Source organism: Gymnoscopelus braueri, assembly GCF_963280865.1.
Source record: "Gymnoscopelus braueri genome assembly, chromosome: 12".
Taxonomy (NCBI): Eukaryota; Metazoa; Chordata; class Actinopteri; order Myctophiformes; family Myctophidae; genus Gymnoscopelus; species Gymnoscopelus braueri.
In genome coordinates this window covers 49,027,211-49,033,735 of record NC_137614.1, presented here as the reverse complement: position 1 = coordinate 49,033,735, position 6,525 = coordinate 49,027,211, and positions in this window count along the sequence as shown.

Genomic DNA, 6,525 nt, shown 5'->3' with positions numbered 1-6,525 from the left:
GCAATTATCTCATGGATTACTCTTTCAACTGTCTGTCTTGCACAAAAATAGCAGATCTACAAGCTCACAGCGCCTGGCATCAGTTGCTTTGTGAGCTTGTAGATCTGCTATTTTCTCTGTGTATCAATTATCGATAATTGACTGTAACTATATTGATTATTTAATTTTCCTAGCAATTATTCCATGGATCACTTTTGTGCAACTGTGTTGCACAAAAAATTGTGCAGATCTACAAGCCCACCACGCCTCGCATCACGGTGGTTTGTGAGCTTGTAGATCTGCTATTTTCTGTATTTCAATTATGGATTGTTTTTCACAATCAATTAAATTGATCAGTTGGAGTAACTGCTGCACCCCTATGTACAGTAACATATTCCTCTTTTTTGTTATAGCTGTCCCCAGTGGTGGAAAGTAACTAAGTACATTTACTTAAGTACTGTACTTAAGTACAATTTTGAGGTATTTACTTGAGTATTTCCGATTTCCAATACTTTTACTTCTACTCCACTACATCTCAGAGGCAAATATTGTACTTTTACTCCACTACAATTATTTAAAAACTTTAGTTACTAGTTACTTTTCAGATATAAATTATGATATCATGAAACATACATTAACCACCTTAGCTTTATTTATACCTAGGCTATTTGAAAATAGCCGATCTACAAGATCACAACGCGTCGCATGGTGACGCGTTGTGTGCTTGTAGATCTGCTATTTTCAAATATTTTAGTACTTTTACTTTTGGTACTTTAAGTACATTTTGATGCCAATACTTTTGTACTGTTACTGAAGTACATTTTGAATTCTGGACTTTTACTTGTAACAGAGTATTGCAGTATTGCAGTATTTGTAAAGAATTTGAGTACTTTTTCCGCCACTCGCTGTCCCCCAGGTGACCCTTCTTCTTAAAGCGATAGTTCATTTGTTCATATTGTTTAACGTATTAGACTAATCCATCTCCATAATATCAAGACAGGACGAGATAAGATAAAGCTTCATTGATCCCAGCATGCAGGCCCAGAGGGAAATGGAGGTGTCACAGCAACAGCAGTGAGAATGAAACACAACACTTGAGGTACAGGACAGAGATAAGAGAGTCAAGAAACAAACTAAAACAGGGGTCTTCAACAGGGGGTCCGGGCCAACTAGGGGGTCCTCAGAGTTACTATAGGGGGGCTGCCAAATCTTTATGTGATAGGAACTTTAAAAAAAATATATATATATATTATTATACCACTTGAACCCTAGCATCCCTGTTCTGAGGAGAACTTTAGCCACAAATAGCAGATCTACAAGCTCACAACGCCTCGCAGTGCGAGGCGTTGTGAGCTTGTAGATCGGCTATTTTCGGCAAAGAGGTTTGGTGTAGGGGGGAAAAAGAGCAGACCAAGTACAGAGTGAAAGGTCACTAAGTATTGACCTTTCAGTACTAAGTGAAAGGTCAATACTTTCACTTAGTATTGACCTTTCACTTACTAAGTATTGACGGTTTGAGTGCGGTTAAATGTCTGAAAATACACATTAATCCAACATACACTGGTGAAGGCCTATTATGAAATCTATGATATAGTGGGCGTCCCTGCTTCATCTCTCTCTCAGCTGAAGGGTCCTTGGCCTGAAAAATGTCGAAGAGACCTGAACTAAAATAAGTGACATTAAAATACTCAACTACTAGATACCTGCAATGGTCAATGGATCCTCGAATGAGTGAATGATTGAAAAATATGTCTATCAATAAACCTAGGCATGATTTTGAATTGACATGTATCTTCATACATCTATGGCCAGTGAATATATAAATGAAATGAATGTATGTATGTTTCGTCTATCAACAATGAGTATATAGGTGTGGATATGGATGGTCTATTACCAGTATATCAACACTGAGAATGAATATATATACAAGTCTATCAACAATGAGAGAGAGAGAGTGTGTGTGTGTGTGTGTGTGTGTGTGTGTGTGTGTGTGTGTGTGTGTGTGTGTGTGTGTGTGTGTGTGTGTGTGTGTGTGTGTGTGTGTGTGTGTGTGTGTGTGTGTGTGTGTGTGTAAGTAAATGTATAATATAAGTATATATTGTCTCTGTCGAGTGAAAACCTCATACAGTATTATGTCCAAAACTTTTCAGTATTCAAATTCCAAAATAGCAAAAGTATCAGATCTACAAGCTCAAAACGCGTCGCTTCCTGTCACGTTTCGAGCTTGTAGATCTGCTACTTTTGATACTTTTGTGTGACGCTGTAGTATGATCAAGTAGGGCGTTAATTTACAAAAAAAACAGCAACTAATAAATAAAATAGCGACGAAATGCTAATTGAATCAATGTCAGTTTTAGGATTGGAAAAATAAACTGTCCCTGGCCTTCACAGTCACACACCATGTAGGCAATTTGTACAATCGACCACAGAAGCATGTATAATCTTCTGTTGTTGTTTTTAAAATGTCCTGTAACATCAGGAAGGAAGAGTTTTATTTTCATATATATTCTAATTACAGCCAATAAATTATTTTGGGTCAAAGCAAGAAGACACTGTCCTGTTTTGCCCAGATTTAAACATGTCTGTATGTGTTTAATTGCAACTTGTGTTTAAAACCTTACGTAGCACTTTATGTCAATGCATCATAATCATAGTTATAATGCAGAAAATCTTGAAAGCGTCTGTCTGGGCCCTGGCCTACAGGGATCGTTGCCATGTCTGCTTATTATAAGCAACTTGGGGCTTGTTTCTTAAGTGCAGTTGCTTATTTGGGCGACCAATTTGTTTTTCAACATAGTTTAAACCAGTGGTTCTCAAACATTTTCATGTCAAGGACCCCCAAATTAATGTGTATTTGTCCATGGACCCCCATCTGAAAATATTTTGTGCCAGAGACCGCCATACCAGATTTGTGTTGCCGGCATCCATTACCCTTCAATATCACTCTTACCCGATTGATATAGGTTTAAAGTGCTCATAGGGCCTATAAGAGTAGCTTCTTTTGGGTTTGGTTAGACCTGGTTGCTTATTTATCTCGGTAAATCTGGCAACACTGCCCACAGGCTGATATAATAATGCATTATAATCTGTTTGTATCACTGTATAGTTATAATCATAAATACTCATAATGCTTTATAACAGTAATCATAACACATTATATAGCATTTCATAATGACTTATAAGGTCAAGTATAAATCCATTATTATGTGCTTACAACACTATAATTACACTTCTAAGCACTCAGAAGTGTACTCATAATGTTTGATAAGAATTGTGATGTCACATTATAAAGCATTTTACAATGACTTATAAGGTCAAGTATCGTAATACTTCATACTTGCTGGTCATTCACAGACTGGTGGGGGCAGGAATCACAGCTAATTTGAGTAGTTCACCCCAAAAAAAATATTTTCTATCAATTACACACCCCATGAAGCCTTGAATTACTGGGGATTGTTTTGTTTTTGTTGCATTAATTCCTCAGCCCAGTCATCAAAGTCATTGACTTCTATGCTTCATGGGGTATGTAATTGATAGAAAATAAATACTGGGTGAACTAGCCTACTCCTTTAACTGTGCATAGGGAGTCAAACTAATTGGAGCTGGGTGAGACTGCTCTGCACACCTGTTGTGCATCAAGGTCATCGGCAGTGGTGTAAAGTAACTAAGTACATTTACTCAAGTACTGTACTTAAGTCAAATGTTTATGTATTTTTTTACTTTACTTCCAATTTTCAGTACTTTTACTTCTACTCCACTACATCTCATTTACTTAAGTAAAATAATTGTGTACTTTTTCCACTGGTCATCGGGTGCACACAAGATAAGTCAACCACACACTCAGGGAAATTACCGCCCACAGTTTTTCTGTAAATATACTTTTACTGCAGTATTGACGATTTATTGTGTAAAGTATTGCATGTATTTATATGTCTTGATGAATTGAATACATAGGACCACAATGGAAACAAGCTCCCAGGGGCTTTTTGTGTTATCCTTTTAGCATTATTGTAACTGTACATGTACCTTTTGCAAACTGTTAATAAAGTGTTCAATCAATCAATCAATCAATCAATCAATCAATCAATCAATCAATCAATCAATCAATCAGCCACTGTCTATTGTTTGTGTGTGTGCAAGAAGCGGCCTGAATTCAAACTTGTAATTGAGTATTAGTACAAATGTATTATCATCAAAATTAAGTACCAACATAAAAGTGCTCATGCAGAATGTCCCAATTTCGCAATTATTTTCAAAAGTTTTGGGCTTGTAGATTGGCTAATTTCGAATAGATTAAGTATAAAATGGGGCTTAATTGGTTAATGTATTTTTTGTAATAATCTAAATCTATAAAGTAGCCTGACTTTAGATAATTGTGGTGGAGTAAAAAGTACAATATTGGCCTCTGAATATTATTGAAAAAAATGAACATACTCCAGTAAGTAAAAGTACCACCACTGGGGGGAGCCACTTGCTTTAATTTAACCAGAAGAGTGGCCACCTGAGAAGTCTGGGCACTATTCTTTGGGCACTTATTTTGGGGAGAAGATGTCTTCCGGAAGACGGATATACTAAGTGCCCACTCTTCTGAGGGGCCCACATTTAACAAGTGCCCGCAACCACAGCAAGCAGCATGTGATTCTATATAAATCACAGAATAAAGAATTTTGTCATCTCAAAACCTTGGCTGTCGTTTTGTTCTACAATTGAACCTGTAATAATGTTATAATGCACTATAAGCACTATTGCATTGTAATGTGATTATGTCACTATAAGCAGCAGTCACTGGGTGCTTTTAAGTGGGAACAAAAACACATGAAATTTGATTATTCGATTAATCAAATTTTATGTTGATTTAACAAACCAATATGAAAAAATTATAATGTAATTACGATCTACAAAATCAATAAGTCTGACAAACCAATATTTTATCGCTTTACAACGGTGTTGCATAAAAATAGCAGAAATAGTCTATCTACAAGCTCACAATACTACTGCTATGTTTGGAAATCGATTATTTTATCGATCAGCAATAATGTATTATAATCGATTAGTTCGATTAACCGTTTCACTGCTACTTCTTACAAAGCCAGTTGTACTTAATGGTCAACTGGTTGAAACTTCAAGTATCTGGTCACAATTCTGGATTGTAAATTGAGTTTTTCTGAAAGTACTGAATATAGGCTACTCTGCATATAAAAGAAATGTTCTCAGAAGACTCAACATTCTTAACCTGAGCCAAACAATTATAGAAACTGTCTGTAAGGCTCTGATCGAGAGTGCACTCACTTTTAATCTTACATCATGGTTTGGCAACCTCAAAAGCAGACTAATGAGTTATGCCCAATTTATGCAATGCAGACGTATAAGTGGGGCTTAAGCTTAAGCTTGCCAAAATGTTTTGCTTGGCTGGAGAACTAGCGAAGAAACCTCAGACCCAGATGAGTAACCTATAATATAGGCTTTGGATCATAGGTCCTATACGATCCAAAACCAGTGGTGTGAAGTAACTAAGTACATTTACTCAAGTACTGTACTTAAGTACAATTTTGAGGTATTTGTACTTTACTTGAGTATTTCCAATTTCCAATACTTTTCCTCCTCCATTATCTCAGAGACAAATATTGTACTTTTACTCTACAATTATTTCAAATCTTTAGTTACTTTGAAGATTTTGATTATTTGAGTACTTTTACTTTTGGTACTTTAAGTATATTCTGAGGCCTATACTTTTTTCTTTTACTCAAGTAAATTTTGAATTCCACACTTTTACTTGAGTAAAACATTTGAGTACTTCTACCACCACTGTCCAAAACCCTGAGCATTCTTATCCTTTATTCACGCGCTCCTGCATCTTTCTTGAGTAGGTCCACGTATGATAATGTGAGGGCGTCCTCGTGACCGATGCCCATGTGTTGGTTCCCACAGCACCAATGTGCTTGCTGGCAGCTCCTGATGTCTTTGGCAGTGTCAGGGTTGGTTTCAGGGTCCAGCATTCACTGCCATTGATTTAGGAGAACAGACTCTACCGTTGCATAGAAGAAGCTGAGTTTGATTTGTGAGGGGGGGGAGGTTAGAGTTCCGTACCCTGGCCATGCCGTTCAGGGCCCTCCATGCCTTCAAGTGCCTTCCTCGCTTTAAGATCTTGCTCAGTTGAGTTGACCCATGAGCCCAGGTACTTGAAGTCCTTGACTTCCTTCAGAGCAGTGCCTCCTGTTGTTGTTAAGAAGTGGATGTTCTGATTTTGTGCCAGTGACCCCCAGGAGAGAAGAGCTGTGTCCGAAATTATGAATAAAATAAGGTTAAAATGGTTAAAATGATTGTGATGCATTAACACATTTTGCCGGGGACACCTGTGGGTCATGGACCCCACTTTGAGAACCAGTAGGGGTGTGCCGATATATATCGTCCCGCGATATATCGCGATACGTTTTCGTGGCGATATGTATCGTTTTGTTAAAAAAAAAAATCGTTTTGAATTTTTTACACAATAATAATAATCAGGCATGCAAACAGCCCCGAGGTGAAAAGGGTGACAACATGTTG